This window comes from Toxorhynchites rutilus, chromosome 1 (assembly GCF_029784135.1).
Source record: "Toxorhynchites rutilus septentrionalis strain SRP chromosome 1, ASM2978413v1, whole genome shotgun sequence".
NCBI lineage: Eukaryota > Metazoa > Arthropoda > Insecta > Diptera > Culicidae > Toxorhynchites > Toxorhynchites rutilus.
The window spans coordinates 26,721,015-26,743,984 of NC_073744.1; the positions used below are offsets into that span (position 1 = coordinate 26,721,015).

General features: G+C 32.3%; 1 protein-coding gene across 3 annotated transcripts in view; it reads left to right on the top strand.

The window, feature by feature from the left end:
* LOC129775066 (leucine-rich repeat-containing protein 24) overlaps window positions 1–22,970 on the top strand; it is a 420,822-nt gene that overhangs the window by 343,997 nt on the left and 53,855 nt on the right. For all 3 annotated transcript variants that reach the window (XM_055779408.1, XM_055779324.1, XM_055779499.1), the window contains one exon: window positions 9,392–9,475. The gene's annotated coding sequence lies outside the window, so the exon portion shown is untranslated. The remainder of the gene's footprint in view (window positions 1–9,391; window positions 9,476–22,970) is intronic.

Consider the following 22,970-nt stretch of genomic DNA (forward strand, 5'->3'; position numbering starts at 1 on the left):
CCAGATTCTGCACCCTGGATTCTAGATTCTTGATTCTGAATCCTTGATTTTGGATTCTGGATTCTGAATCTGGAATCTGGAATCTGGAATCTTGAATCGAGAATCTGGAATCTGAAATCTAAGTCTGGAATCAGAATCTGGAATCTGAATCTGAAATCTGAATCTGGAATCTGAATCTGGAATCTGAATCTGGAATCTGAATTTGGAATCTGAATCTGGAATCTGAATCCGGAATCTGAATCTGGATTCTGAATCTGGGATCTGTATCTTAAATCCAAATCTGGGATCTTAATCTGAAATTTTCATCTGGAGTTTGGCTTCTGGAATCTGGAGTTTAAATCTGGAATCTTGAAACTGAATCTGAAATCTGAATCTTGAATCTCAATCTGCCGTCCGAAATTTGAACCTGGGGACATCTTAAATCTTAAATCTTAAATCTTAAATCTCAAATATTAAATCTTGAATCTTAAATCTTAAATCTTAAATCTTAAATCTTAAATCTTAAATCTTAAATCTTAAATCTTAAATCTTAAATCTTAAATCTTAAATCTTAAATCTTAAATCTTAAATCTTAAATCTTAAATCTTAAATCTTAAATCTTAAATCTTAAATCTTAAATCTTAAATCTTAAATCTTAAATCTTAAATCTTAAATCTTAAATCTTAAATCTTAAATCTTAAATCTTAAATCTTAAATCTTAAATCTTAAATCTTAAATCTTAATTCTTAAATCTTAAATCTTAAATCTTAAATCTTAAATCTTAAATCTTAAATCTTAAATCTTAAATCTTAAATCTTAAATCTTAAATCTTAAATCTTAAATCTTAAATCTTAAATCTTAAATCTTAAATCTTAAATCTTAAATCTTAAATCTTAAATCTTAAATCTTAAATCTTAAATCTTAAATCTTAAATCTTAAATCTTAAACCTTAAATCTTAAATCTTAAATCTTAAATCATAAATCTTAAATCTTAAATCTTAAATCTTAAATCTTAAATCTTAAATCTTAAATCTTAAATCTTAAATCTTAAATCTTAAATCTTAATTCTTAAATCTTAAATCTTAAATCTTAAATCTTAAATCTTAAATCTTAAATCTTAAATCTTAAATCTTAAATCTTAAATCTTAAATCTTAAATCTTAAATCTTAAATCTTAAATCTTAAATCTTAAATCTTAAATCTTAAATCTTAAATCTTAAATCTTAAATCTTAAATCTTAAATCTTAAATCTTAAATCTTAAATCTTAAATCTTAAATCTTAAATCTTAAATCTTAAATCTTAAATCTTAAATCTTAAATCTTAAATCTTAAATCTTAAATCTTAAATCTTAAATCTTAAATCTTAAATCTTAAATCTTAAATCTTAAATCTTAAATCTTAAATCTTAAATCTTAAATCTTAAATCTTAAATCTTAAATCTTAAATCTTAAATCTTAAATCTTATTCGGCCATTCAGCCCTTGATATTTGATAATTCGTCCGAAGCCCCATATCTAAGAATGGAATTTGGAAACGGTTATCCGGATTCTCAAGTTGAATAGGGCATTCAAAGTTTTAACATGGAGTGCTTGGAATGTTTCTATGTTTATGATTAAACATATGAAATCTGATTGTGCAATCGGCATCTGAATTTCAAAATCCTGCTTTTTGGGACATGGAATTTTAAATCTAGGACTCCTAATGTGGAATCTGCCATTTAGAGTCAACGATTAAAACAATCGTAATGAAGAACGTTGCTGTAAAAGAATAACGTATCAGTTTCATCTGCAACGAGTAATATCTTTCATGGCTTCTGCTTAGGAGCAATCCCAAATGAAATCGACGAATGAGGTAACATGAGTATTTTTGATTCGAATGAAAGTTTGTATTCTGTTTGGGTTGGAGGAAATATGAGTTTTCCACAGCAATTAGGAAATTATTGACTCAAGTGTAACTTTTCAATAGGGCGTATCGATTTTAGTAAAGGAAGTCTTTGGTAATTTATATCTCAAAAACTGTGAGTCGTACAGAATTAGTATCTTAGAAAGAGTTATGTTGTATTAATGTGTAAATGTTTGATTGTGCATCACGAATAATATATATAATATATATGTTAAAAGTTTGTATTGAGAAAAAAAAAGATTTTTGAATATCGCTTCGTTATTTTTTAACCCACGTGTCTTCAAATGTTTTTCAACGTGACTCCTAAACGTATATTTTTACCATAATGATGTATTTGGAAAAGTGGTTGGAAATTGTGAGCAAATCCATAAAATTATATAACACGACTATCATATGAAGGGCCTATTTACTATAAAAAAAACAATAAATTATAAATATTTTTTTAAATATGATTAAGAGCTTTTTTGTTCTAAATCACATCAGAATTCATAATTTTTGATCAAAATTGATTGTTAACATACTAAAATTCTATGTTCCAAAAATTCATAAAAATTCGATGTTCCACAAAGTTCATCAAAAAATAGTTTTACCATCTTGGACTAATTTTTTGAATTTTCTACATATATGATTTTATTTGTTTTTTTTAAAATACTAATATTGCAGCAAATTGCAATTGCAAATTATAGTTTTTTTCGTGAATGAAAAAAAGAGTACTAGTTTTTTCCTAAGTGTATATCCTTATCACGTTTAAACATCAATACTCTATAACTCTTTCTAAGACACTATTTCGGTACGACTCATAGTTTTTGAGATATAAATTAACAAAGATTTCTCTTACTAAAATCGGCCCTTTTCAAAAGTTACACTTGAGTCAAAAGATCCCAATTGCTATGGTAAACTCATATTTCCTTCAACCCAAACGGAATCAAAAATACATGTTTTTCAAATCTGCATTTTTAGGACGATTTCATTCGGAATTACTCTTTTGAATAAATTCAGTTTTGAAAAATCATTCAGTTTTGGTCAAAAATACTCAATGGAAAAAAAAACCGGCGGATTTAACGATTTTTCTTCGTAAAAAGGCGAAAATGAAAACCAGGCGACTGAGATGTGATGAGATGAATGGTGTATGGTGTTTATGGTCCCGATACTGTAAATCCAATTACGCGGAATTTCGATTTCGATTTTTGGTGAGAACGTTCGTCTGGAGTAGTCTGGCGCTTTGTTTTCTGTTTGTTGTATTTAAAACATTTCTCATTTATCGCTTTTTTCCTGAATTGATTTACTTGATTTACATTTACAATCTTTGTTATTCCGTGATTTTGATTACCATCGAGTGAAATGATAGTTTTTTGTGATTTCCCATTTATTCAGAATAAATTGTTGATTGTCCGCACCGCTTTCATGCCATCCTCAGGTTGGGTTTATATCCTTCATCTATTTTTGTGTTGTTTTCATTCCATATCTCGTTATTTTACAACCTTACTGCGTACTAATATTTAATCATCTATGATCTTTTTTTTTACTCGGTCGCACGTTTTCGGACGCTTGTGTTCCTGTATTCGTTCAATTCTTGACATTTTCACATTTGTCATGAGTGTTGCAGTTAATTGCACTGCGATTTATAATGTGAACTCTTTTTTATCTTTTAAAGATAATTTAACGAGTTTTCCGCTTTTTGAATATCATCTATTAACCCTTTGCGGTCGGAATTAATTTCCCTTGAATGATATCCTTTTATCTTTCCACGCTAATAATATTTTGTTAATAACGAGTGCCATTACCTATTGTTCATGGAAACTCCGTTAATTCCGTACAAATTTGTGGAAAAGTGTTTGAGTTATTTTTTTTTGTAAAAATTTAAGAAAAAAAAACTTTGGCCTTTTTCAAAAGGTAGTCTAATTCTTTTTTAATATTTCAAGTATGAAAAGTTTCTTAAGTGAACAATATATGCCAATGGCTGCCAATGGCCAGTCGAGTTGGCATGAAATTTGTTAACAATGTTCTCTAGTGTATACATAAGCTCTAAATCCTAATCAGTTACCAATAGAACGCAAATTATACCACATTGAGAAATCAACTTTTCTTTATGGAAAGTTGTATTAAATAGCTCTTCATTTGCTGCAATAACATCTTAGTTTTTTTTATGGTTGTCGAAACACATTCTCAATAAATTCTCGACAACAACTTCTTTCAGCGAGTGAAAGTCGTGTCACCCCTTCTCACAGTCCATTTCGCATCAATCCAACTTGTCAACGATCAATTATTAACGTCGGAATCATGACTCACCCTGACGAACACTCGTCAACCAGGCGGCGTTTGAACGCCCCATACTCCCTTTTCGCTGTACGTCTACACAGAACACATACACATACATACACGGAAGGTTCGGAACGGTCGCATGGTCAATTGATGTTGACTTTCACCCGCGCCCATCTGCGGACGTCCGAAGCAATAGCGGAGGCTCCCCGTATTCCAAGAAAAACTCAATTTTTCTGCTTGTGCTGTGCTTGATTGGACCCGGGGACCGCTAGACGAAAGGGACCAACGTCCCCACGCCCCACGTTTATATATATCGTAATCAGCGAAGGATGACAAATGAATTTTTAATCGCAAAAGCTGCCCAACAGCCACCACCACCGGTAGCAGCAGGAGCATCATGCACTGTTACGTGAGGGGTAGAAAGGCTTCTGCGGCACATGTTCCGCGCGCCCTGCCGAGAAGATTGTGTCCCTTGACCAATTTGTCGTCGTCCCATAAAAAAGCAATTTAGCTGGAAGTCAATTTTACGATGTGCGTCGACGTTGGCGACCGTTGACCGTCCAGGCCACGGTCGATGTGAAATTGCGGCTATTGAGCTTGGTGGGGTGGGGTTCAAAATCGAGGGTATAAGTGGTTCACGAGCAAACGGTTCCTGGAAGTCGTTCGAAAAATCCCTCTTCGAGTGATACTAATTGTTAATGTGCTGCAGCATGGATTGCGGAATAGAACTTTCTTCTAAGTTTGGTTGGGTTATGATGGTCAAGGGTCGCTGTCGACAGCATACAAAATTATCGAATGTGGCAGGACGATGGTTTCGGTTCGTTCCATTCAACGTCAGTTCCTAGGGACCGACAGGGGGCTCAACGTGTTAAGGGTGAAACAAGACGAGGAGTGGATGGCTTCATTGCTCAGTATGGCTCTTCGAGAAGTGGAGTACAAGCGATAATACCTAAATACTTGCGGCTCAAAGTTTATTCAGCACCTTCGTTGCTCCGAGAGTGAGAGATAAATGGAATGAGTCCCCTGATTTCATAAGAAAAACAAATTGAAAAAAAAAGTTAAAAAAAATTCCATTAGCTGAAAATAATTCGGATAATTATCAAAACAAAAAATAGAACAATGGAAGCAATGATTTCAAAATTGAAAAAATAAATATAAACATATACAAAAAGCATTTCCATTTGATTAACCCTTTTGCGGTCGGAATAAATTTCCTGAAACAGACCATCTTATCTTTCCACGCTGAAAATATTTTATTTATACCAAATACCGTTACCTATTATTCAAAGAAACACCGTATAAATTCTTGGAAAAATTCACTAGACATTAAAATTCGTTTAGAATAAAATGTAAACTATTACATCGCTGAATGAAGTTTTTTTTTTTTTTTTATCTGTATTATAGTGACTTTAAACTCATTTGGTTGGTTCGTCACTGTTACTTCCATTTTTGGAAGAATGTCGGGAGTGAGAATTGAACTCGTGACCTTTAGCGTGAGAGGCATGGATGTTACCACTACGCCAGATCGCCTCCACGCTGAATGAAGTATTTAGTATGGTTTTTGTTATGGGTACTGGGTTTTGAGTACGTGTGTTGTGAAGATCCAATGCACAAACACCGTTAATACGACGTTCTTCATCTTTTTTTCAATGGTACTAACGTTCCTAGCTTACTACATGGGCTTAAAAGTCTCGGGATTTTTAATGAAAACAATCTGCCGACTGCCTATTGGATTCAGGAGGGTGGTAATGGATTCACGTTTCTTCCATTGTCACAAAACGTCAAAAGAAGTCCACTCGATTGCGCTTCAACAACGCCAAACCAGCTGTTGGATCATCATCGTGCCGCTGTTTTTGGTCGACAGTCAGCAAACGCGGCACCCATCGCGCGGATGTCCAAAATGTAGTGCAAAATGTATCCCACTCGTTCTGCCTACGGCCTCAGCTAACTCGCGTAACTTCACCTTACGATCGTTCAAAACGAGTCAATGCGCTCGTTTTACGATTTCTGGATTCGTAGTCTCTTTTGGCCTTCCAGAGCGAGGTGTATCTGCGGTGCTTGTACAGTCCATTTTCAATTCACTAAACCACCGATAAACTGTTGTCTCGAGGGAGCAGAAGTAGAAAAATATTTCTTCAACCACTGCATTGATTGTTCAGGAGTATTTCCCGCCAAAAAACAATGCTCCTCTTTTTTCGTTTTCTATACGAATGCTCAGATAATGACACTTAAGCAACTGTAGTTTGTAAACAAATAAACGAAATGTCATGAAACTTCACACATAAGCTAGTGACAGATGAACCTCTCGAAATGAATCAAAACGGATATCATTCTCTAAGTAATAAATTTCATTTAACAATTGAACATTGCATTCGGGTCTGCCAATCTGCTGGAGAGTAAATTGCTCCACAAATACGATTTAAAAAAAATTTATTTAACGTTTATTTTGCGTCGAGGCAAGATTGGCACATTCCATAGCACGATTGAATTTTAGTCGGACGGATTTCAGAATGTCGATTCCGATCGAATCGTTAGATCCGATCGAGTTTCAAATCAATCGAATTTTGGAATATTGGTGACTATTCAATATTGTTACCACAAACATTTATTTTATCTTTTTTCTCGGTCCCGTTCCACCAATTTCATAAATCGGTAAGACATTTGAACGTGCTTACAATAAATAAGTTAAATTCACCAACACATTCATCAGGAATAATTTATATGGCAGAACAACTCTTACCGGGTCAGCTAGTTTTATTAAAACAGTCATCCTATGCCAAACCGATATAGTGGTTCTCAGATTTTCGTGAAAAGTGGTAATATTGTTTCTTTACCGCAAAACATTACATCCGTATTTTCCAATTTTTTCATTAGGGTGACCATTTCCATCTTAGGGTGGTCCGAAACATCACATTTTTCCTCTTTTCTCCAAAATTGACTTTTTTCAAAAATTCATAACTTTTGGAGAACTGAACCGATTCCGATGATCAACATATCAAATTAAAGACAATAAACTAAAAAAAATATTACCTTTGCAAAAAAAGGGTTCTTCCTCATAATAATTGGTTGTATGCGTTTTTTATAGTTTACATGGTCTCGGGATCAAGGGCGCTATACTTGTTATATTTTTTCTTGTAAGCTAAGATTTTTTAACATAATATATCCAAAAATCAGAGAGGTGCTATTTTTTGTTCTTCAATTATGATTTTTCAAAATAAACCGATGGTCCGAAAAATCAATTTCAAAAATCAAAAGTTCAAAACCAAAAATCAAAAGTTTTTCGTTTATGAGATATGATTTTTCAAAGTTAATATGTTTTTAGTTTTCATTCAATATTCCTATGCGACTAGACAACATCTATGCAACTTGAATACAATTTTCGAGGAAGTGTGGTATTTTTTCAAAAATTCTTGAAAGCTGAGGTTTTGCTACATAACATATCCAAAATCAAAAGCGCTTTTTATTTCGTTTTTGAGTTAAGATTTTTCAAAGTCAACCGATGGTCCGAAAAATATTTTTTTTTCACCTTTTTTTCCAAAAACGTTTTAATTTCAAATTCTTAACTTTTAAACTACTGGACCAATTCAGATATTAAATTGAAGCTCATTAGCTAGTAACAGTGTAAGGGTGGAAACGAAAACTATAATATAGTAAAACAATTCTCGTTATCGAAAGAACACTCTGCGAAATTGTAAAAGTTGACGTATTTCATGGCAAGTCGTCTTATGAGTTGCCAGCCCCATCTCAGAGATAGCAACGTGCAACGTTGTGGGTGTAAAAACATTGATCATTTGAGCAATTTCGCATACTTGAAATATTCTAATAAAAAGGTAGACTACTTTTTTGGAAGGGCCAAAGCTTTTTTCTTATTTTTTTATAAAAAATCATAACTCAAAAACTATTCTACCTACAAAATTTTGGTAAAAGAATGAAATATAGGAAGTTGTTCATGAAAAAATACAAAAAAATTGTTTCAAAGCCACACTAAAAAAAAAATTTTAAATTAATTTTTCTCGAAAACGTATTTTTTTAAATTCAAAAAAAAATGTGAATAGTCCTTTCGATTTCCAGGAAGTCATCTATACATCGCAGGATGGGCAATTTAACAGGGAAAAAACTTCCCAAAAAACAACTATTTCATGTTTTCTTGGAAAAACTTCTATATTTTTCAGCTCCCAACATTTCAGTGTGTAAATTATCGCGGACGACACATTCTGCTTTTTTTTTTCTATTTAGCAACATTTCAAGAACATGTCATACGCGAGAATTTACACACAGAAATGTTACGAGAAAGTTTTCAGGAGTCTTCATACAAAAATGCCATATGCCTATTTCAGAAACTAAAAAAGATAGAAAGTTGTCATCTTCGACAAAAGTTCATATTTTAATAAGATATAAAACTTTGTCCAGTACACTATATCGCTGTCTTGACTTTAAACAAAGTTAGGATTAGTTATAATTTTTTTCGAAAACAATATGAAAATGTTGTTAGAAAAAAAATTTTCATGTAAAAGTGCCCATCTCCTGGTGAATGGATGACTTGTTGAAAATTGTAAGGACTATTCAAATAATTTTTTAGAGAATTTTGGAAAAAAAAATATGTTTGAGAAAAACGAATTAAAACTTTTAAATATTTTGTTTCAGTGTAATCGATTCAAAATAAAAATTTGGCATTTTTTTATGAAAATGAAAACAATTTCCTACATTCCAATCTTTGATCGAGATATTATAGCATTTGAGTAAAAAAGCGCTTTGGCCCTTTTCAAAAAGTAGTCTAATTCTTTTTTGAGCATTTCAACTACGCAAAGTTGATTAAATGACCAATGTCTTTACACCCAAAGGCCTGTAGAATTGGCAAATTCGTCAGTAGCTTTAGGCATGTTTTATGTCTAAAATAAAAAAAAATTATGAAAACATGGGTAAAAAATGATTTTTTGGGTCACCCTTAAATGGAAATGGTCACTCTAATGAAAAAAAAAATATGGGTCTAATATTTTACGATCAGAAACAAAACTTCCAATTTCACGGAAATCTGAGAACCACAATTTTTTTAATGTTTATAAATCGTGTGATATGACGATTTTGAACGGAAAACTTTACCGAGTGATTTTTTTTCGTCTCTATAACAAAATAATGCTGATAATTTTTCACACATTCCAGTTAAAAAAAAAATGTTTCATCGATGTCAATACAAGTCAAACATACCAATGGATTCTTACCGTTTCTTTATTTCATATTTCATTATTCCAGTTTCTTCACTACGATTTATCTGGCTGCATCCAACCACATACACAGAAGGAGAACGAAACATTTATGTCTGTACGTGAAAAACGAGTAAGTATTCCTTTCCGAGAAATGAAATTCTTCAAATTTATTTTATCTTTTTCTACTGAATTCTCATTTACACAAAAAGGATTCTCCCGAAAGCATCGAATAAATCAAATGCCAAACTTTTTTCTTAAGATAAACAAAGATATTATCAATTGGGGCATAAATCAAATCTAATGGCGACATTTGCGGTCCCCTTGAATGTACATCGAAAGAGCACACCCTATTATGCAAAAGAAAACAAAAATCGATAAAAATCTGTCGCTCATCCAATCGAACCCATATTTTAATCCCTTTTTGCCGAGCGTTGTCACACGCAAAGCATCCCGAACGCTCGCAAAAAGTTTATACACTTCTGATTTGGTGTGTAATAAAACGATAAATTTTTCATCCGCTTTTTGGGGTGGTCGGATTTAAAATAATTCCCCAAATCTCCATCATTTTGCTCTCCCGCTTCTCGGCCCCCGATCGCAAAGCGGCGTGACAATAACCTCTTTTTTTGTCTGCACTGCTTTCTGGCACCCATAATAAAGCCATAATGTCAGAGGAGAGAACACAAACAAACCAAAAAAAAAAACAAAACTCGTGTTTGAGATTATGTTTCTGTGGCAGCTGTCCAGAATATTGAGCAGACCGATTGCGATGGAAATTCAGTGGGTAGCATAGGATTTGAAGCAGCAAACAGCAGAGGTAGGGACTGTTTTGGGAGTGAGACGAGTGGATGCGATCCAACGGCTAAGGCTCGTACCGTTCAATATTTGAATGCGTTTATTTTCGTAAGCGAGCTTTAGACTCACGATGGGAAAAGTATTTATCACATCTCATCCCGATCCCGACGGAAGTATATGGGAGCATCATCAGGATGAAGACGACTGGGATAGATTCAAAGTGTCTGAAATTGAAATGTTACCCCGTTTTTCCCGTTTTCCCACGATAGAGAAACCCAAAGAAGCCGTCAATGAAAACCAAGAACTGCACTTTACGGAATGTTCCAACAAGCGAAGCATGCTCCAATATGTGGCAGAAGCGAGGAATGGGAAATGGATCAGAATCCTGCTCGAGCGGTAAATGGTTTCGATTATTCCGAATGTGGTGCTGTGGTTTTGTAGAGGATCTGAAAGGATTTGAAAGGATTTTCGATGAGGTGAATTTTAGACTCGAAAATCAGCCCAAAACTGCTGTCTACTTCTACTGTAACTTACCACATTTGAAACCAGCGCAAACAATTCGATTGTCGTGCCACTTTTGGTCGGTCATGGAACAACTACTCCGCCGTAAGGGAACATTAATAAGACATGTTACATTTCCAAATACAAAAAAGGGGGGGGGAGGTGGTTGAAATCTCTCGCAACTCGAAAACTTTCAGCAACTTGTGTCTCGTTCATTAAGTCTTGAACATTATTTTTCATTTAAGAAGCTCCAACAAAGTTTTCCGAGACACGTTTGAGTGGGGAAATGAGCACATCGTTTTAGTATTTTCCCTCTCATCGGCATTCTTTTGGTTTCACCAGCGTAGAGTGGAGCACTTTCTCAAAGGGTGAATTCTTGCATTCGTGCGCTCGCAAAGGACACCAAAATCGCATCAAGTGAATCCTGAAAACAATGGGAATGAAAAAAGATTGGATTTCTAGAACTCTTCTGCTCCTGAAGTGTTGCCAAATACTCGAAGAAAATCATTCAATCAACCGTTGCGATACATTTGGCAACACTCCATCCCTCCTCTGAAATATCACAATGAGAACAAGAGCACATGTCAACCATCAGGAATTGTGAAAAATAAGTTCGCTTATGAAAAGGCAATAAAACTCCTCGCCCCCTCCGCTCCTCCGCGGCTAATTGAATATTGCTGTAACAACGACAACAACCGTTGTGGACGTGGTTGGTTTGAGTCGAAAACTAGCCGAAAATAAAAACAAAAACTACCCACCAAAAAGGAAATCGTAATAATATGAAAAATAACTGCCATTCCGCATGAGAAATCCAAGCTGCTCCGAGCGAAAACATAGTTACAAATCGCTTAGCTCGAGTTTAGGTAAAGATGGAGCCGAACTCCGAAAGAGAGGACATACGACAAAATCCCTCACACATAAGGAGTGAAAGGGGTGCTCACAGTGGGGATTGGTGCTGCGTTCTAGTCGAAATTGACTTCTTCGGTTCTCTGTTTTCATCAGATAATATAATATGCTCAAAATTATAGGAAAATTTATTTCGAGTTCATGTTTTATTTTCATATTTTTATATTTTTATATTTTCATATTTTCATATTTTCATATTTTCATATTTTCATATTTTCATATTTTCATATTTTCATATTTTCATATTTTCATATTTTCATATTTTCATATTTTCATTTTCTCATATTTTCATATTTTCATATTTTCATATATTTATATTTTCATATTTTCATATATTTATATTTTCATATTTTCATATTTTGATATTTTGATATTTTGATATTTTCATATTTTCATATTTTCATACTTTCATATTTTCATATTTTCATATTTTCATATATTCTTATTTCAAATTTTTCGATTTTTTGAATTCTCATATATTTACTTTTTTTCTTATTTATTCTTTATATTTCTGAATTATACATAAAATCAATATATCAGGGCTAGATGCGACTGAATCGGATGTTTATTTTATTATCCATCGAATAACTGTCAATTTATAAGTTTTGATTTTTCTTCCGATCCTATTTTACCGTTAACTTAATCTCGCCGAAACTTTTTTCCCCAAAATAAATCACATTTATTTTTCTTCTTACTTGGAATTTTTAATTTGAGAATGAATTCTTCATCGATAGAGTAGTTTGCTTTCCTTTTTGATTGTTTGTTTATTTCTATGGTTTTCCTTTTGTTTTTCATATAATTTTGATTGTTATCCATCAATTGCTCATTATTCCATAATAGAACAACAAAAAGTAACCAAAGAAAAATTGCGAAAATATTTTAACATGTTTACATGCTTACATGTCGGTTCGGATGTTTAGTGGTGTATCATAATTTGCAGGTATTTTCTCTTATTTTTTTTAATAATTTACTATTTAACTTACGATTTATATTTGATCTTGGTTTTTTTTCGAATTTTCTTATTTAATTATTTCGCGATCATTCATAATCTCTCGTAGAGAATATTCTTTCGGTCATAGTAGATAGCCGTTTCCATTTTTTTAATTGTCTATTATTTTCAATACAATATTTCGCAAAATCGTTCAAAAATATTTAACATATGAAAAAAAACTTAAGATTAGTTGTTCCTTTTTTCTCGTACATATTGAATTGATGATTCTTGATTTTTTTTTTATAAAAAAAGAATATATGATGTCATCTTCTGCTAATTTTGTGTTTGCTTAGAAAATTTAATTCGTTTGTTTCCTTGAATTTAACAATAAAAAATTAAATTGATTATTTGCTTTGATCCGATTTTGATTCCCTGGGTTTACTTCCCAGATCGTCTCCCCAATTCGAATCATATTTTGACATAGAACTACGTCTTACAGTAAGGATGCTGTTATTGTTTTATTTCATATGTTTGGTAGCATTAAAAACTCATATTTCTAAAATATTTATTTTTCGTGTATCTATTAATATTTATTGCAATTCTTCCATTATGAATTTTTCGATACTTACTATTCATCAATACATCGTTATCATTACAGCTTCTTATCAATTTTTTGATACATTTACAAGTTAATTTGCTACATTGTGCTCTTTTCTTTTGACTTGATTTGGTGGATATTTTTGCATTCATTTTCTGTCAGTAAACAATTTTGTTAGCTTTTCTTTCGTATTTTACTTCATTCTCATTTTTCGGTCCCACTTATATCTACATTTATTTTTTATTTATGCAACTTAAATTATTCTTGATTTGCTATATATTGATTTTACGTTGTCTGTTAATTTATCTTTACATTCTTCTCATATTGTTGTCTTTCGCCTGGTTTTTATGATTTATTTTCTAAGTAATATTAAATTAAATTAATATTTTCACAATGTTATTGAAACGAAAATCGTCAAATAGTTTATCAATTTGACAAATTCAAACAACAATTTCGAAGCACTAGGTGATTCATTGATTATCAAATGATGAAATAATAATAGGAAGTATATAAACAAAATAAAAAAAGTAATATATAAAAAATAGCTTAACTTGTTAGCATGACAAAATGATCATTAAAAATAAAAAAAAACATTGATCGTAATAAAATAAAACGTGTATGCAAATAAAAAAGAACTAGGAAAAATAGCTTAAACTGTTAGCATGGCAAAATGATCATTAAAAATAAAAAAAAGAACATTGATCGTAATAAAATAAAACTTGTACGCAAATAAAAAAAAAGGAAATATGAAATTAGAAAAAAGACTCAAAAATTGAACTGAATTATCGGAACCCGATAGAATATTTAAAAATATACACCGGAATTAAAGGATTATGCATGTGATCGGAAGAAGCAGTCTTAAACAATGACTCAAAAATATTACGGTTCTGTTTTCGGTCTCACTGATGTCTGCTTTTACTTTTTATAATTTTTTCAAATATTGATTTTTCTGTATTTCAAATGATTCTTTTGTCATCTAATAACCTTTCTATGCGACTCTTCCATAATTTTTTGTGCATACTCACATTTTACAAATACCTCGCAGTTCTTATCATTTTTTGGATGCATACGAAAATTCAGTTCAGTTCAGTACTACATTTTGTTTTTTAATCACCTTTAGTCATTTAATACATTCCTTCTTCATTCCAAACCTTGTTTTGTGTTCCTCTCACACTGACCTTTGAAAGTTAGCATTTCTTACTTTCTTATGCTTTCTGTCATTTAAGTACTTATCACGTCAGCCATTCCATGCCAAACCGATGTAGCGGTTCTCAGATTCACGAGAAAAGTTGCAGTTTTGTTCCTTATCGCAAAATACTAGACCCGTGTTTCTTTTTATTTTTTTGTTCGGGTGACCATTTCCATTTAGGTTTGAAAAATCATTTATTTTTAATTTTTTTCCAAAAATGACTTTTTTCACAAATTCATAACTTTTAAACTACTGGACCGACTCAGATGATCGACTTATCAAATTAAAGCCAATTAGATAGAGTTTTTTGAAAAAAATATTAGGTCTGCGGAAATAATTGGATTTTTAATTCGTTATTCTTGATTGTATTAGGTTTTAATAGTTTACATGGTTGTGGGACCAAGGACGCTATATTTTTTTATATTGTTCTTGAAGGCTGAGGTTCTTTTACATAACATTTGAAAAAAAATGGGATGTGTTATTTTTCGTTTATAAATTATGATTTTTCAAAGTTCACTTGTTTTAGTTTTCGTCCAATATATCTATGCGACTAGACAGGAAGTATGCGACTGATATATCCTTTAATTTGATATATCGATCATCTGAATCGGTTTAGTAGTTCAAAAGTTATGAGTTTTTGAAAGAAGTCATTTTTGGGAAAAAGTCGAAAAAAATGATTCTTTGGACCATCCTAAAATGGAAAGGGCACCCTAATAAAAATAAATAAAAAAATACGGGTCTAATTTGCGATAAAGAACAAAATCATTACTTTTCACGAAAATCTCAGAACCACTATATCGGTTTCGCATGGAATGACTGATGTATTAACTATTTTTTTTCGCATCATTTTTCAAAAAATATTTTTTATCATACTTATATGTTTATATGTGCTCCCTTGGCCGAGTGGTTAGCGTCATAACTAACATGCCGGGTGTTCGGGTTCGATTCCCGTTCTGGTCGGGGGAATTTTTCGTCAAAGAAATTTCCTCCGACTTGCACTGTGATCACGCGTATTCTAGAGCTTGCCACTCAGAATGCATTCAAGGCGTGTTATTTGGCATAGAAATCTCAACTAAGTACTAATAAAAATGACGCAAGTAATACTACGTTGAGACGGCGAAGTTCCTCTAGGAACGTTAGTGCCATTGAAGAAGAAGAAGATATGTTTATTTTCTAGAATCGTTTGTCATCATGAATTGTTCCTATCGTTTCGAAAGTTCAATAATAATTGTGTTAAATCCATGGGACGTAATTATAAGTCACTCTACAAGTAATCAAATGACTCGTAAATTCAACAAAATTAATTTCTTGCTTTTTGTTGTGTTTTATTCTCAAATCACTTCTTGATTCAATTGATAAGCATTCACAGCATATTTTTTACGTATACCGTAAATAAAGAGAAAAACAGTCCAACAAATGAGTGAAAAATAGTTAATAACACTATTGAAAAAAACCTAAACAAAATAATTGAGAAGAACAATGATTTTCTGCAGTCTTATGCTGAACACTAGATCGATTATTTCCTCAATAATTTTTTTCAGTTTGTTTTTTTTTTATTTGCGCTTCTTGACTGAAATCATTTCGATTTTTCCTACTTTGCTTTGTTTTTATCGATCATTCCTATGTGTGTAATGTTTATTTTTTTTTCTTTATTATTTTTATGTACATATTTTCTTTTTCATTTTATTTCTTAAATTTTTTATTTACTGAACCATTATTCCAATTTGTATTGTGTTTTGTAACTATTCCCGATGTTTTCATTAACAGTATACCAGCATTTTAATAGTTGTAAACATTGTTAATGCATATACTCAGCATTAACAATGTTTACAACTATTAAAATGCTGGTATACTGTTCTTTCGCATTGGAGATGCTCAAATAGTGGGTTATAAGTTGATGCTTATGCTCACTTAGGATTATATTGAAGAATCTTTAGTTTTGTTCTGTTTCTAGTTTTGTTGATGAATTTTATTCATTGCCATTTTAATTAAATCACTTCAAGACTGCTCGCAGTTTTTCGCATTTGTACTGTGCCAATCTGGTCTTTGATAAATGCTTGAGTTATGAAGAAGAACTCATGAAGGAGAATCGGTTATCTTATGTAGACTTTTAATTTCCCCAAGATCTAATTCAATAACAATTTCAAGTTTAAACTTTTTTTTAGTTGCTCAACCATAAATTACATCTATCCGATAATTTGTTCATCAAGGTTTAAAGAAATAATTCAATTTTCCTCGTGACTAAAACTTTTGCAACCATGCAGTTTAACTTCCAACTTCCCATAGATTATATAACAAATATTTGTTGATTTATTTACATCACTACATAATACTCTCGAGCCTAAGAGTCATTTAGCTGAACGCCTCTGAAATGTGAAACAAACTTCACACTCCTAGATTTTATAGAGTTTTATGAAAAGTTAATTTTGCTTTTTTTTTCACATTATACATTATTTTTACATTTTTAATTGTTTTTTTGCTTCATGATTTCGTTCTACTTATTTAGTTTTGTTTAATTGTTTTTACTTTTTGGATATTTTCTGATCTGTTCTCGACGATTCATGAAATTCTTTTTTTTTTCATTTTGGTATTTCTCGAAAATTTAGCTTAGAAACTTTTGTTTATTATTTTGTGATACTTTGCTTATCCACTCTGATGTTTTCGAAACATTCTGGTTCAAAATGTTACAAAAAACTATTTAGAATGTGTTTATCGAAATTCCAATGAAAAAAAATCACATTCAATAAAATAAACACTCACAAGCCAATAGCTAAATGGATTGTTGCGAAATTGACCACAGGATGTTTCGAAAATTTTGATATTCAGTTCTAGTGCTATACTAACTTTCACAATATTGGATCACACCAAAATACCGAACCAAACCCACTATCCTCGAGCGCGCTAGTGGCGATGAGGAATGAGGGTTCGGATATTTTCCACGGGACGTGTCCACTGTAGTAATAGGATTATTTCAGCGGAAAAGCGGAGCTCGAGCTTTTTTTTTTTGCCACGTAACATCCGTTTGAACAAGTAGTAGTGCTGTTGCGTTGGGCTATAGAGCCCTTCGGAAAGCTTGACTTGGTTGGCTGAATGCAGCAGTAGTAGCAGCAGGCAATAACAATGAGGATTGATGTTATTTCCACGATCGTTATAAATTTTCATTATAACATGACGTGGCGAGTTTCCCTTCGGCCCTTTTCACTTCTTTTTCCTCGCTTCCTTGTTTGTGCCGGCAAAGCAGAACGGATCAGCACAGGAACTGTCCTTGAGAACAACACCACCAGTCCCTGCCGTTGTTTCTTTTGTGTGCCGTGTGCTTGAAAAGCTGCGAATGAGCGTTTCGGTTCCGGTTCCGCCGGGACGGAAAATTCGCATTGAAGTATGCGGAGGGATAAATGAATAAAGCGTTAATTCTATTATTACTCTCCAAAATGGAACCGAAGCATACACACAGTGGATTTTCCCATAACTTTATAGCATTTTATCCTTGTTTGATGGAAACTTTACGCTGCCACGGCTCTTCTCGAAATTATGGTTATATTTTTTGTTTTTGTCGAAACTTTTCTCTCGTTTCGAAACGTTACAAGTCATCGAATGCCACGTAAATTGGCTGTCAAATTTACGAAACAAATACCCTCCGACTCTCTAGGTAATCACTGATGACGACGAAGTGCGTGAGCGAAAACAAAAAATAGCAATGATGTAAATCTTTTCCAGCAGTCTATTGATTTTCCAAGTCCTTTCAAGACCTCTGCGGGCTCGAAGAACATTTCCCAGGCGGCATTTTCCCTCGGCTAAACATCATTAACGTCTCTTTTGCGCCATTACTTTGTGGCTTGAACAGTCGTCTCAAGGTTGATGGCGTAACCGAGTCCTTCCGAGTGTGTTCCGTTTTGAAATGGTCCGACGCGGCGTCCGACGGAAGGAACCCTCCGAAGGGTGTTTTGACATTAATTTGCTTTCTAGCTCGCGTGGAAAACGAGCCATAGCAAAGTGTGTAGAACCTCGTGTGTGCCTTGAGAGGAGTAAACAGCGGATCGATACGGTGGTAATTACTAACCGTCCTAGGACAACAACGTTAAACACATTAATAGTGTGGGAAATATATGTTCCGGGCACAAATGTGGGATTTTTTTACGTTTATGAGAAAAGAGTGATTCCAGCCCGAATGAACTGAAAATATCCGCAATTTAACCTGGCCATTCCCTGGCCAGAATCTCAGATTCTTAGATTCTCAAAATCTCAAATTCTAAGATTCTCATATTGTTGGATTCTCATATTCTTAAATTCTAAGATTCTCAGATTCTCTCAGATTCTAAGATTCTAAGATTATAAGATTCTAAGATTCTAAGATTCTCAGATTCTCAGATTCTCATATTTTCGGATTCTAAGATTATCAGATTCTAAGTTTCTAAGATTCTCAGATTCTCAGAAATTTCTAGATTCTGAGATTTCTAGGTTCTCAGATTCTAAGATTCTCTGAACTTATGATTCTCAGAATCTCAGATTCCTAGATTTTCAGATTCTCAGATTCTTGGATTTTCAGATTCCTAAATTCTCATATTCTCAGAATCATAGATTCTCAGAATCTCAGATTTCTAGATTCTCGAAATCTCAGGTTCTCAGATTCTAAGACTGTCAAATTCTACGATTCCCAGAATCTCAGATCCTATATTCTAAGATTGACCGAATCTCAAATTCTTAGAATCTTAGATTCTCCAAATGTCAGATTCGTAGATTCTCAAATTCTCAGATTCTCTCTCCTCCGCTGCCTCGTCGATATAATCATTGATCTAAACCTTGCCGGTAGTCTCAGAATCCCAGATCTGATTTTCAGATTATTAGATTCTCAGAATCTTGGATTCTCAGATTCCTAAATTCTCAGAATCTTGGATTCTCAGATTCCTAAATTCTCAGATTCTCAGAATCCCAGATTCTCAGATTCTTAGATTCCCAGATTCTCAGATTCACAGTTTCTCATATTTTCGGATTCTAAGATTCTCAAATTCTAAGTTTCTCAGAATCTTAGATTCTCAAATTCTCAGATTCTCAGATTCTCATATTCCTAGATTCTCAGATTCTCAGATTCTCAGATTCTCGAATTCTTAGATTCTCAGATTCTCATATTTTCGGATTCTAAGATTCTCAGATTCTCAGAATCTCAGCTTATCAGATCATCAGAATCTCAGATTCTCAAATTATCAGAATCTAAGATTCCTAGATTCTAAGATTAACCGAATCTCAGATTCTCAGATTCTCAGATTTTCAGATTCTTAGATTCTCAGATTCTCAGATTCTCAGATTCTCAGATTCTTAGATTTTCAGATTCCTAGATTCTCATATTCTGAGAATCATAGATTCACAGAATCTCAGATTCCTAGATTCTCGAAATCTCAGGTTCTCAGATTTTAAGATTGACCAATTCTAAGATCTCAGAATCTCAAATCCTAGATTCTGAGATAGACCGAATCTCTCATTCTCAGATTCTTAGATTCTCAAAATCTCAGATTAGTAGATTCTCAGTTCTCAGATTCTCAGATCTAGGATTTCAAAATTCTCAGATTCTCAGATTCAAATATTACCAGTTTCTATGATTCTCAAATTATTAGATTCTCAGATTCCCAAATTGTCATATTGTCTAATTTTTTTAATTTTCAGATTCTAAGATTCTTATGTTCTCAAATTCTCAGATCTCAATTCACCAGTTCCCTCCCCTTCTCTGAGTTCCAGATTCTTAGATTCCAAATTTCAAAATTCAGATTCCAGATTAATAATTCCAAATTTCATATTCCAGATTCCAGATTCCAAATTCCAGATGCTAAATTCGAGATTCTGGGTTTCCAGATTTCAGAAAACTTTCCTTTATTTTTGTTTGCAACTTATGTTTTATGTCTTTAAAACACTCTGACTTGCTGCAATATTTGCAGAATTATGGTAGATTTTCTAAAACACTACAAATACTTGTTTTTTGCAGTTTTGTTTTTTAATCGTTGTAGAACATTTTTTTAGTTAAAGCAAAAATTGAATATAGTTAAGACGTTGGCTCCTTTAAACCTATGTAACCGAGCCTGTAAAAATACACGGATTAATAAAAAAAATTAATCTTTTACAATTTGTTTCTAAGTTTTCAAATCTGCCAAAACTATTTGCTGTCCATTCATTAATTATTTAATGAATTTTTCATGATCTAAGTGAGTAAGTAAGTGTAACTTTTTAATTCAATGAAAAATATCACTATAGACAGATTTCATGCCAACTCGTCTTTGGAGTTGGCAGCACCATCTCGGATAGCAGTGAAACGTTGTGGGTGTGAACACATTGGTCTTTTAAGCAACTTTGCATTCTTGAAATATTAAAAAAAATTAGACTCCTCTTTGAAAAAGGCTAAACAAAATTTCTTCTTAATTCTTTACAAAAAAAATTATAACTCAAAAACTATAATACATGCAAAATTATGACGAAAGGGTGAAATGTAGGAAATTGTTCAAATTTTCATAAAAAATACCAGAAAAGAATTGAACTTGTTGGAAATTATAAGGGCTATTTATACCTATTTTTCAAAATTTTAAAAACAAATGATTTCAAGATATATGAATTTTAATTAAAAAAAAATCAGTGAAGTTTTTAAATTAAGATTTTTTGAAAAAAAAGGTGTGAAAAAAATTTAAAAATAACTCAATAATTCAAAAAATTTCTCACACAAAATCTATCGGACCTACAACATTTTAGTCAAAGAATGAAATGTAGAAATTCTGTGCTTTATCAAATTTAAAAAAAAAACATTGAAAAAAAATATTTTGAAAATTAAAATTTATTTTTCTCGAAAAAATGATTTTTAAAAATTTTGAAAAAATTAATATAAATAACCCTTACAATTTCCAACAGGTCGTCCATACATAGGGAGATGGGCACTTTTACAGAGAAAAAGTTTTTCAAACATCAACTGTTTCATGTTTTTCTTTGAAAAATCACTATGTTTAATTCGTAACATTTTTATGTATGAATTATCATGATTTACATGTTATTCTACCTCTTTTCTGTTTAGAAAAACTTGTTAAATGTCAAACGTAAGAATTTATACACAAAAATGTTATGAGTAAAACTTTTTTTTCAGAAGTCTTCATATGAAAATGCCTTCTATTCCAGAAACTATAAAAGATAGAAAGTCGACGTCTTCGACAAATGTTCATATTTTGATAAGGTCTAAAACTTTGCTCATTACACTATATCTCTATCTTGACTTTGAACAAAATTAGGATTCATTGTAATTTTTTCAAAGGAACATGAAAAAGTTACATTTCATCCTTTGACCAGAATTTGGTAGGTATTATAATTTTTTGAGTTATAATTTTTTTGTAAAAACAAAGAAATTTTTTTTTGTCTTTTTAAAAAAGGAGTCTTTTTTGATTATTTGAAGTATTTGAATACATATATAGTTGCTTAAACGACCTATGTGTTTACACCCGCAACATTTCTGCTATCTAAGATGGTGCTGCCAACTTCAAAGACGAGTTGATATGAAATCCGTCTATAGTAAAATATACTATGCAACCCTACCCTACTTTGGAAGGTCTGAAAATAACGGATTTTCGTGATTTCCGTGAATTGTTACGTAGCCGTTTTTTTATATCTCAATTTTTCAATTTTTCATGATTTTGTAAATAATAAGTTTGTTGAAAAAACATCTAGAAAATAATTATATATTATTTATTCGAATGGCCATCATTTTGGCAATTTTTCGAATTTTTAAAAATCGTTACTTAACAATTTAGATAATTAACTTTTACATTTTTCAGTCCAATTTCAGCCTAATCAGTCCACTGGATGTTGAGAAAAACGTTTCACCACTATATTGACACCCAAAAAGGAATTTAAAAAAAGAAACATCTTCGAATATACCTTAACCAATAACCAAAATGTGTCAAAACTCAACTTTAATTCCAACATTAGGAAAAAACACGAAAATCCCTTATTTTTTGACCTTCCAGTGTAGGGTCCCCCCTTAAGTGGTTTAGTTGGATTATTTACTAGATTGGAAAAAAAGGAATTGAAGAATTGTGTCTAGGGACACGACCACATTCTTGACGTGGGACTAAAAAATCTATTGACTCAGTCCACTTGTTTATCACTTCAGATATTACTTTAAAGTGCATCGAAGTTTTAGAAATAAACCCCTTTGTAGAAAGTTCCAGTGGTGCTGGGAAGAGCTGTGCTTTTGTAGAATCAGCTCAGAATGGTTTTACTCATGATTCATGATTCATTCTTTCCATCGCGAGAATAATACACAAACTGGCGATATATCGAGCATGCATCGCAAGCGATGTTATTCTTCTTGATAGTACATCTATAAAAGTCGGTCTTTTTCCAGTTGATACATACATGGTTACAGGCGATTGCCTGTTCGATTCATCACTAAAATTATTCCACATTTCTAACAGACAAAACACATTAAAACCGCTTTACATTGGAAAACAAAAACAGTGTTTTTGTGTGATGCAGAAACGCACAAACACTCTCCACCAGACGGCATGATAGACTAGTGTTGAGGGAGCCCTTTCTCATAATAGACTTTACGCGTTGAGATCACTTTTAGGACTCACTGTCTCTCGTTTATTTTCCTTTTCTTGTCGGTTCGTATATTCTTATCATGTACCTATTCTGTTTGCCTGCCTATTCATAATATATACCCTATCTTGTTTACTTGATAG